Genomic DNA, 12390 nt, shown 5'->3' with positions numbered 1-12390 from the left:
GTACTTACTACTCTTCTTTGATTGCTGCTTTCTAGCCTAAAGCTACTTTTGTGTCAGGGGTCTTTGGTCTGCCTAGTTTAGTAGATTCCACTCAGAACAGTGAGTGGAATCAATGTCTACATCAGCGTGTCATGGTGGAGCACTTGTCAGCAAACTGAGTGCTGGAGTTCCATGTCCTCCTGTTTATTTCTCTCTTCCAAAAATGAGCACAAGAAGTGTTTTGGGAAACAGAGGATGAGAACTTATAAAAATGCTAAAATATCTGTATCCTGAGGGAGAAGCCACTTTTCACAGGCTTGTGGGAAGCGCTGAAATGAAAGCCTGTGACTCAGTCCAGGTGAGAATGAGGCATGACATGACTTAGAGATCCTCTGGGATGAAAATGCAATTTTAGTATCAATTATTATTGATGTTATCACTTGATTTCTCCCCAGAGAGGTCTCACAGCTCAGGAGGACCTGTATTTCATCTATAGTTTTCCAGATTTAAGTTCAGTCATATACTTAACTTTATTCATGTGAGCAATCTTATTCACATGAGACCTTACTTAACCTGAGTCACTCTGTTCAGGCAGCTTCGATACTTGGCAATAAACTTTTATATTTTAGGCTCTAAGAAGACTTAGCAAATGAGAGAAGAAAAAACAGAGATTACAGGGATCGTCTTTAAAACAAACAAACCTAAAAAAATAAGAACATACACACTAAAAAAAAAAACCACAAAAAACTTACAAATCAAAGGCATGAAAGCAATTTCCTGCAAAAGCAAAATTATTCATGATATCTCAGTCTTTAGGTATGCTTGAGGAAAAGAATCCACAGTACATTTTATGGAGGACAGGTAGAATTTTAGCTTCTGCTTTGCACTCCTGCTGTTGTGGATTTAACTGAGAAGTTGATGATGTAATTTTATAAAGATTGGCATTGAACTTTGATTTTTATGTAATCCATGGCCCTGAGCTTTCCAGGTTCATGAAATTGCAGATTATTGATTGTTTCTACATGACTAAAATCTGCTTTTTTATCTAAATGCAGTCTCGTTTCTTTGATATGCCTCTACCACTGTTTTTCAGATCACTGCATTAGAGCCATCACAAGCAAAAGCTCAGTTATTAAAAATAGTTTATCATTCACTATATGTTGTTTGAAGGGGACAAAAGGACTTCGGGTACCTGCACTCTTGTTGATGTTACTTTTAAACAAAAATAGCCATGGATTTTGCAACCACATTTTTACTGATAAATATTTTGTTTTTACAGAACTAAGACAGGGTCCGTTAGCCCTCAGTCTGAGTGTTAATGTCACTGGTGGCATACAAATTAAGGCATTTTACAATCACTTATAATACTGATATCTCTTATCAGCACATTCTCTATACTCCTCAAACTGAATACAGCCCAAGAAGTGTATGGCAATTCACTGCTACTGAAAAACTATATGCTTTAATTTGTATCTACTCTAAGTGATGTTTTCAACCTTCCTTGCCTAAAATTAAACAGGAAAGCTCTTTTTCCCCAGAATATCCAGACTTAGCTGGGCCTAAGGTACAGATATTCAGTATACTTTCTTGGAGGTTTTTGGGGGAACAGGGCTCAGAATGGATGTTTATTGCTAAAGATGGGAAAAGAAAAGGGAGAAAAAAAGACATATACTTGAGATTTTGAAAACATAACCTCAAGCATAGTCCTCAACTGCTTGCACACTCAGTGTGTGTGCCCTGGGCTTGCAGGGAGGGCAGAGCTGTGTTAGCAGCTGGGCTAAAGGCTTGCAAGAGGCAGGCTGATAGGAGCAAGAAGCTACCACAGCTTTAGTATTTACTTGGACTCCTGTCACTTCCTTCTGCAAGAAGTTATTGGTCGTATTGCAAGAGTAGCAAACTTGCCATAGAACCTGACCGATGGCAAATTGTGTCCCAGCATCTTAACATACACTAAAGAACCCTTTTTCATATAAATGACATTTGCTCAGTCTGTACCATTTCTTTTTATCTCCCAAAGTTGCAATCCCGTTCTCAACTGTTGTTGGATTTTGTCTTTGTGACATATTTCATAATCCTTATTCCTTATTCTTTACATAAACTTATTCATTGCATGACAAGAAAAGCTAGTGTTCAAACACTGTGGCCATGTGCTCTCATAGTTCATCTGCAGAATTATCTTACAAGCAAACTGGAATTGGTCAGCTATATTGACTGAGAGCAAAGTCAACAGCATATTTCATTATAACTGTCATTTATTAATGAGTGCTGTCTTTTTAATGTGAGTTCATCCGTAGCCATACATCAAACAATTTTGTGAATGTCCTGAGTGATCTCAGTCTTCAGCAGCTCAAACTGGTGGAGAATGGATGAAATTTCACAGCAACTTTGGGAAGAAATAGCAGCAGTCACTCAGATTGCCCCAAATAACACCAGTAATAAATTCTGGAAATAGCTTTTTCTAAAGCTCATACTGAAAATTAGCATGTCACAGGATTCTGTGAGAATCTAAATAAGGAAAATAGGCATGAATTCAGGCTCTAGATTCATTATAAGGAGCAAAAAAACTCTTAGTGGTAAGCCAGTAGCAAAACCATAGACCCAAATGCATTCTGTTACATCTTTAAGTACCGCTCACAATTTCACCTATGGAAATACAATTCCAGAAATGCTCAGGGTACAAATTTAGGCTTCATAAAGCCAGAGGCCAAAAGTCATAGATAATAACAGAGCTTAGGCAGCATACCAGACTTCAAGATACTGGGTTTTTTTTTTATTATTTTTCAATCTCTATAGCTTTCTATGCTAGTCTAACAGAAATATAGCAAATTAATGGAAGCCTACAGCTACTTTCCGTACTTAAGGAGATGCACAAGGCAAAAGGCAATAGAGAGAGCCATGAACTAATATGTTTATAAAACTAATATGTTTATAAACTAATATGTTTATGTAAGCTCTCCGGGTCTGAAAAAAGGCAGAAAAACCAATTTCTTTACCAAATCAGTATTTTTAAAAAGTGGACATTGAAACTTGGTCATTTGCCTTCTCACTGATACTCTATTCTTCAAGCACCCTGAAGTGTACTCAAAACATCTATACTGTTCTGTTTTTTTCAGGGTTAAAGCAAGGAATTTCAGCCTGCCCCTCTGCAGGCTCAAATATTTTTTTTTAGGGAAATTGTTGATTGACTTCTAGATATGTGCTTTAAAGTGTGCACAATTTTGAATCTTCAGGATTTAATTATTAGTAATAACTTCAGGAGAATTATACTCAATATTTCTGCTCGCTGGAAAAGCCGGATTACTTATAAATCTGAAAGACATTCAGTTGGTCTTGCTCAGTTATCCAGTGTATATATTTGAAATTATATATACAATATGTATTTTAACTGTGCAGTTTAATAATAAAGTTTCCCAGACACTTTGAAGGTCTAGATCTGTAGTGGACTCTTCTTCAGACATATGGTTGTTTTCTCAGCTTTTGTGAAATGAATATGAATTGTTAGGTTTTGTGAATGTGCAGTATTTAGATATGCATTATGGAGAACAGCTTCAGCATCTAATATGAGGTTGGAAATGTGTTAAGAATTTTCAAGCCAAGTCTTATGGGCTGTATCAAAACAGATCACTCTTCCAGCTGTCAAACTCCAAAGAGCACATTTGAGTTGTGCCTGTGCATCAAGGTCTCTACAAATGAGAGTCCAGTGATTGACTTCCTGACCTCTGGGAATTAGGCCAGCAAAACCAATGTCCACGCTTTACACTTTGTGCTGTGAGTAGAAGTTTTCGCTTTTCTTTTTCCTTCTTTTCTTTGATATGTGTGGTTTCATTAACAGCTGGAAATCATTTTCAGATGCAGCTAATTTTAATGACATTTTTAAACGTCTGTTTTCTTGTAAAGAGCCACAGTGAAGGATAGCTCTCCCTCTGTGGAACACTATTGTATTTAATACAAAACAACAAAAAACCGTCCTGCCTTGTAACAACTGGGAAAACCAGATTGCATCTTCTGTCAAATTGAATTCCCCCAAAATTAACTGATTTTCTTGACAGATAACAAATCTAATGAAAAATCATGAGATTCCATTTTTCTCACTAACAGTATTTGCTCAGTTTTTTCTCTACTCATGATCTGCTACTAAATATCTTCTTTCCTTTTAGTTTAAGTACAGGTACATCTGGAAAGCCAAAGATAAAAACCTGTCTCCTCTCATTCTGTCACTAACACAGAAATGATGGCAGGAAAAGCATCACCAATAAATGAATAGAAAAGTTTGCCAATTTCTGCTCACTAACTGCATCATAATCAAGTATCAAAGATTCAGTGTTAACACCCCATAGGAACAATGAGGACTCAATGAGCTGCACAATCCCTGATCAGTTCAATCTACTTCTTAAATTGTAAGAAAGAGCTTGTTACAAAGAAGATGAAAATATTATGGATATTTTCTGAATCTAATTTGATCAGTTCAGCATTTCCATGTGAAAACCAGTAAAAAAATTATCTTCCTTCCTTCCTTCCTTCCTTCCAAAGCTAACAGCATGCATGTATCTGTTAACTTTTATTGGACAACAAGAGATTGGTTTCACTGCCTAGTTGGTTACTGGGTTTTACCTGCCTTTAAAGTCCTCAGATGCAGGAATCCACAGGTATGGGAAATCATTCCAGTTGTACACACTTCATTAGGTTTTAGTAATAAAACTGAACCGAAAGAACAGTGAAATATATGAATGAATTCACATAACTAAATCCGTATTTTAGAAAGAATAATCAGAGAAACAGATACTTCTTCATAAACTTTGTCCAATGATTTCTGACAGTAACAGGCTTACGTTCCTAGCAGTTCCAAACATCAGGACAAAATCACAGTCTTTAGATGAACCAAGAGATTTATTGCCAGTCATCAAATCAAGGATTTGATAAGGCAAAAATTGATTGTCTCTGATTTCTCAGTACGTGTAAAACCAATTCAGGGAACAGGCCTAAGGCAATACCTTCAGCCCTGCTCCCCGGTATAAAGGCTCGTAGTAATTCTATCCTAATTCCAGCATCTATCATTTGAAAACAAAATCCTTTCTCTTTACATGCTGAATATTTTTGCATTATTTTCAAGGCTTTTAGAATCATTTATCTGAAGTTTACCTCCAGATCTATGAACATTTTACAAAAGCACATTTTAACGAGGAAATAGAAGGCTTCAAATATATGGCATACAAAGAAGTGGAAAAATCACAAGCATTAGCTTTCTTAATACCTTATTTGCATCTTAGCCAAAGGAAAGATTACTCAACTGTTACTTGTCTTCACAGATACCTGCCAGCAGATTATGGTTTCTCTCAGGGTGCTTCTATACCATAAGGATTAGCCAGTGTCACACTACAATTAAGAAAATAAAAATCAGACTCTAGTATAACCTCAGTGTAACAAGCTGTCCAAACGTGACATTTCATTCTCTGTCACAAACTTACCACCGAATAAAAGAGATGCCGATTCCACTTTCCATTCTCCTTACATATTGGAAGCTACAGACAGAATCCACACAACACAATTGTCCTTGATCAAAGTTCACCCATTCAGTCATACAGAATCTGTCTTATTCTTCCTTTTTTTTCTTTTTCCCCCCAGCTACCCTAATCTTTTGGGTATTATCTTCCAAAAGAGATCGCTTTTGATATTATTTCCTTGTACTCTAAGGTCCAAAGACCAATTCATTTTCATCAAACTAGTATATGCGCTATTCTTTTGAACATTTTATATTCAAATCCAAACTGTTTTCTTCTTTATAAATTTACATAGTCAATTTCCCTTCTGGAGCTTCAGTATTTGATGTATTGTGAATGGTCACCACTGAGTGCGGAGAAAAATGCAAAGGTGTGAATATGCCTCTGAAAACTTTCCATATATTCAAAATTGCCTATCTGACACGCTGGAATATTGTCAGCTGAATTTTGAATGTCAACATCCTCTCAGACAGTAACTTTCTATTGTGAATGGTTCCCATTTGGAGATCATAACCAACCTGTAAACAATTTTGAATTTATTTACTCAGTAACCTTATGAGTTAGGCAGCATGCATTAGAAACACATTACACGAGGGTAATGTAAAATATGAAATAATGTAGTGTTATACGAATATAACTCCACTTGGCATAATTATTTTTTTCCCAATTTACAACCATCACAAACTAAAACAAATCAGGCACTGCTCGTCAGCCAAAATCAAACAGGAGAGATTATGTCTAAGAAGGCATTTAAATATGCATCCAAATAAATGTTTAGGCAGAATTTCTGCATCTCTGCTCTGGAGAGCCATCAAAGAAAACCCTGAGTGCCCATAAACTGTACAATCACATACGCTCAGTATGGGGACTGATGACACCAGGTACATAGGATACCTACACTGTTCTCAGAGGCACTAGGTAGACTGTGCAGTTACTTGAGAGAACTTTTGCACACGTTCATTTTGAAGGCAGGATTTGATGGTCAAAAAAAAATTGCAGCATAGGACCATGGCCTTGATTTGGGTTTAGGCACCCAACTTAGGCGTTCCAGAAACAGGGAAGGAAAGGGAATTGAGACATACTTTTCCTTTTGGCTTCTTCCTGTTGGAGCCATTTTTGTTGTGGTTGCCTAAAGAAAGTAAAGATATAGGGAGAGTGCTGTTGCTTCAAAAAGCCTGGTTTTCCTTAAATAAAAAATAACTAAAAATAAATCAGTCCCTTGGCACTGCAAAGCAGCTGCAGCCCACACCTCCTCTCCCCTGGGGAGTGTCTTGATTGCTGATGCTGACCTTGGCACAATACAGGTGGGAAAATAAAACCCTGCTTTTGCTGTCCAAGAGTAGGACAAGTGTGATCTTTACATAACACTGATTATAGGGAGAAGGGAGAAACCCATCTCCCACTATCTCTCACCTACTGCCTTGTCTAAGAAAGACACACTCATGCTTGTGAGACACAGTACAAGAGATATGTTGGTTTACTTTGCAAGATGCAACAACTCCAGTGTTCCCCAGCCCTTATGTGGAAGAAGTGTGAAGGTTTGGAATTGTCTCATTTACATAGACACAGATTCAGACTTTTAAACCTATTACATTTTTTAAGCCTGTAGAAGCCATACGCAGTTGCACTTCAGTCAGTTCAACTTGAGGACTTCTCAGTGGAGGGATTTGTGTTGAGATGTTGTGTTCAATTGGAGCTTTCAGCAGCCCTGTAAGAAGGTATAAAAAATACCAGGTTAGAATGTGTCCTCATTTATACACAGTACAGCATTTTTATACCTATTTTGCATGAGTCTCTTGTGCTTAAATAAAGCACAAAGCAATAACAAATCAATCCTCTTTTTTTCTTTCTCAGACTGTGATACAGAGATGATTAATGTTCACCCACTAATCAGGATGAGTTATTTATTTCACTCAATTCCAAGACTTATGTTCTAATAAATCCCTTACAAGAAAAATGCATACTGCTTATGCGATAGCAGTAAGTGTTTGAGAGTGTATTTGTGCTTTGTTGTTGCTTTTTAATCATGTTTAAATTTGCTACTTCTTATCACGGACACTTGTGTATTTATAATAATATTCTGTTCACCCCTTAGATTATTCAAGCATGAGTGGCTAGCTTGCTACAGAAAAAGGTTTAATGAGTTTCAAGGGGATAGCACTGTAAAAACACGAAAAATATAGAACAAGTGCCTGAATGCTAATTTAAGATACTTGCTAAAACCTATCTTCCAAGCAAATGATAATGGATAGATCTCCCATGATGTAATTCATTTTCAAATAAGATACTTTTGCTCTCATTTCTACACTATCTCCTTACCTAATATCTCGAAATGAACCACACTGCAGCTAAACGTTTCAAGAAGATTAACCCCAAAAGTGAAATGGTTGCTCCTACCCTGTATCTTTCTTTCTTTCTTTCTTTCTTTCTTTCTCTCTTTCTCTCTTTCTCTCTTTCTCTCTTTCTCTCTTTCTCTCTTTCTCTCTTTCTCTCTTTCTCTCTTTCTCTCTTTCTCTCTCTCTTTCTCTCTCTCTTTCTCTCTCTCTTTCTCTCTCTCTTTCTCTCTCTCTTTCTCTCTTTCTTTCTCTCTTTCTCTCTTTCTTTCTCTCTTTCTTTCTCTCTTTCTCTCTTTCTCTCTTTCTCTCTTTCTTTCTTTCTCTCTATAATAACTTTGTCATGGTGGTAAGCCTTCGGTGAACTCCAGACAAGGCACAGCAATGTCAGTAGCATAACAAAGAGACAATTGGTAGGACTCAAGAGACCAGTGTTTACCACTGAGCTGCTTGCAAGTCATTTGAACTCTGTGCTTTTGCTTCTTTCTCTATGCAGTCTTGACAGTTATCTCCCTTGAAGGTGTTTTCAGATAGATTGGTAAAATCTGAGTTATTAACCATCACGTCTGTAAAACTGCAGGACACCACTGTGCCCTCCATCTACAGCTGTCAGCTCATGATCCTGCCCTGAGTTTCTGTCTTGTCTTTCCCAGTTCCCTGAGCCAAAAGTTACCATGGGCCACTGCCATTAAGACTATCATGCTAAAAGCCAAGGCACCTGTCTGGCTGCTTGGCTTTCTGTCTTCACGCTATTTTTACATTGATGGTGCTTTCTGATACACCAGTCCTTCCACACTACTTCCATCGATGTAGCCATACTTGGGTATAACCGTGATGGCAAAGAACTTCTCAGTCCTTGTCATATTAACTGGCTTTTGCTTCTGCAAGCAGTTAGTGCAATCTACAAAGAACCAAAGTCAAGAAGATCCAATCATAAGCTGGGTGGCACGTCAATCACTTTCCCCAGAACATTCCGTGTTAAATAACACAAAGTGAAAATGCATCAGGGACCCAGCCTTCTGCTTACATAGCCCAGGGGAGCTTTACAGGAAGCTTGCAAAATTCAGTTTTCTCTCTTCTCTCAGATTCAGGATGTTTTAACAGATATTAAATGAGTATCTGAGAAAATACAAGCACAACCTGGAACTGCAGCTGTTTTAATTGTAGGAGCAACAAGCTGTAAGATGTGTGCAGTGCTGCGAATATAAACATCTCAAATGTAACCCAGTATTACAACAGTTTTTAGGGCAACCTGTGTCAAGCAATAAGGGCTATACTTAAATATAGGTACTAGATATGTACAGGGCCCACTCTGAAAGTAATACCTCTTATTTTGCTATGTTGGCCAACAAAATCAGAGCTGGATTTTGGTGACAGTATAGACTGACCCTTCTGACCAGTATTCTCTTAAATTTTGTTGCTGTGTGAGAGATGGCAGCAGAGGGACAGCCTGACAGAATGGTAGATGACGTGGAAGTGCACATGAAGCAAAGGTATGGCATTGAATGTGACTGTGCAAAAAAAAAGGCACACCCATGGACATTTACTGGCACTTGCTGAACATTTATGGAGACCAACCAAATGGATGTGAGCACAGTGAGGTGGTGGGTGGTACATTTCAGCAGTGGGTTACCTTGTTTGGTGCAGATTTTTAGGAGCGTAGCATGGAAGCTCTTGATCACTGCTGGCAAAAATGTGTAGCTAACGGTAGTGACTATGATGAAAAATAGTGTTTTGTACATGAGAATTTGTTCTATCAAATAGTGCTATGGTGCTCTTTGTATCTGTTGTAGTTTCCATGGAAATAAATAGGAGGCACTACTTTCAATGTGACCTATGTAGAAGGAAAACATTAGTGCTGAGAACTTTAATGGCTAAAATGTACTCTCACTTTGATTGCCTTCACCCCGGTCCAAATTGCTGTTAACAACTGAAATGCATTAAGGCTCCTTGGACCATGCCTTTTGCTTTAGCATCTCTTGAAGTCGAATTCCGCTTGTCTGCTAAGGTCCTGCTCTTTTCTGTGTAATTCCAGAATTTGCTTGCACAGGATAGGCAAATTCTTTTTTGAATTTTTTTTGAGTGTGTTGCAGGTTTTCTGATCTTCAGCTTGTAGCTTCACATAGAATGTTAAAGAACATTTGGAAAGGCTTTGTGGTATTAACCTTCTTCTCCCTCTGATGGAGCACAATGGCTAGATGCACTATCAGCCTGCTTGTGCTCAGTCACTGATCAGGAATGCAACACAAAAAGGCACGCTGCCAAAATAATTGACGTACTCGAGTATGCTGAATTGTTTTTTTGATTGCTTAAGAAATACTTTTATGGCTGGACAAACAAAAGATAAAAACAACTGCTAATTTTAGAGTGCTTTTTCTGTTATTTGTTTAACATGAATTACAACACAAGTCAATAAAAATCCATTTCAATGTGACTATTTAAAAGGAACCTGATAACAAAAGGCAATCTTTGCCTGCCATTTATTTTATCTCCACTTTCCTCACACTTACTGATACTGAGCTGGTTTGATATAAACCAGCAGCAGTCATTGCAGTAAAGGAGCTAGTGATGGCTTCCCCAGTGTTGATACATTCTCTTTTAGACAATGCAAGAAGCAAGAAATAAGTTGATCCCTACTAGTTTTGACAGAATAACAAAAGAAAGTGGCAAAAAAGCAAGAAACAGAACTTTTTCTGACAACTCAAGCAGCTAAAGCTTGAGAAGTCGGTAATTAAGAAAACCAATAAGTGAATATATTGAGCTGGACTGATACAGAAGAGAATCTTGGTGAATCTTGTGTTATCATGAACAAGAGCACATCTGCCTGCCCTTCTAGTGAGCAAAGAGAGAAGAAATTAAACACTCTCTTAGTCACCCTTCAGCATGCACTACAAAAATCTGTCCAAGCACAATGAAAATTAGCACAATCAGAAATAGATCTCTCTTTTTCCTGAAGAACACTTTCAAACAAAAGTATAAGCTTCAGAAAGTTTTTTGAAGAAAGGACTTCTTTGTTGCAATCAATGATTTTAGTATCTAAGCTGATGCAGTTTGATTTCGTATTTGTGAAGAAAACGCTTAACTGCAAAATTGAGGGTTATGTTAGGACAGCTTTATAGCCAATCACTGCAATTATTTCACTCACATTAAATCATCTGCTACTTTTTTTTTCTCTGTAACATTTTTACAGGCTATCTTTGAAACATTTATTATTCCTTAAAAAAAGCTCTGATGAAGAAGTAATGTGGCCAGGAGAATATGTATGTAATCAGGCTTCTGTTGGCTAGTATTGGCAAGATTTCACTTAATTTAAGCAACCTACAAGTAATCTTTTCCTTTTTTTCTTTTTTTTTTTTTTTTTTCTACTTTGGATATGATGTTCACTCATAAGGCAAATCTGACTTGTGAGTAAACACAGGGCTTCTGTGCAGCCGAAAGCTGCAAAAAGTACACATTTTTCTATAATGTAAGGAATCAGTATTCATAATCTTTCATCTCTTAGACCCAGCCTAAAAGCTGAGTGTTTTCCAAGGTACTAGCTCACTTCCCCAGCCAGACCTAGGGTGTGCTGTTCTGGCCAAGAGAGCTCAGCATTCTAACACCCAATGGTACTGGTCACAACTGTTAATGCATTTCAGCATACTCTCTTTTATGCACAATACACTATCAGAATATAGGATACTGCTTTGTAGAGTTCTGCCAGTGGGAAAATGAGATATTATCGCGCCTTTCTCATCAAATTAGATCTCCCTTCAATTCTTCACCAAGCACCCTGCATCATTTCACAGCAATACATTGTATTATCTCAGTCAAAAGTTCCTGTTTCCCGTGATCATTTTGGTACAAGCACTACAAAGAATGTGATAAATCTTTCCGAACCAGAAACCAAAAATAACTCACAACCAAGTAATCATAAAATGCATACATCTTATGCAAAAGTTCTGAAATGAGACAACTCAAGAGCTGTCCATGAACAAGTGAGGACCACTGTGCACATCCCTTCACTAAGGGCTGTGGCAGAGCGGAACACTGGTCGTCTCAGGATAACCACTGTCAGATTCTGGATCCTCCTCTAGTTCACTTTCTGCAACTAGGTGTTCTTGTTTGCAGAAGGAGCATAGTACCATCCTACACCAAAAATGTTACGCAGGGTCTATTTTCAAACCAGAGTGATTTATTAGACTGTATTCAGCACAATAATATGCACACTTGGTGGACATAGTGGAGTGGCAATGTCATTATTTCCAGAAGACCTTCAGTCCTTGCTATTCAAGATCGTCAGGATATAGAAAGGGATTTGGAGAACCATAGAATGGTTTGGGTTGGAAGAGACCTCCACCAGCTAGACAATCTTAAGGTAATTTAGTTCCAACCCCTCTGCTACAAACAGGTACACTTCTCCCTGCAATAGGTTGCTCACAGCCCCATCCAACCTGGCCTTGAATGCCTCCAGGGAGGGGACATCCACAACCTCACAGGGCAACTTGTTCCAGTGTCTCGTCACTCTCACAGTAAATAATTTCTTCATAATATCTAATCTAAATCTACCCTACTCCAGTTGAAAGGCATTTTCCCTTGTC

Source organism: Lagopus muta, chromosome 1 (assembly GCF_023343835.1).
Source record: "Lagopus muta isolate bLagMut1 chromosome 1, bLagMut1 primary, whole genome shotgun sequence".
In the NCBI taxonomy this organism is placed as follows: domain Eukaryota; kingdom Metazoa; phylum Chordata; class Aves; order Galliformes; family Phasianidae; genus Lagopus; species Lagopus muta.
This window is presented reverse-complemented; position numbering follows the sequence as displayed.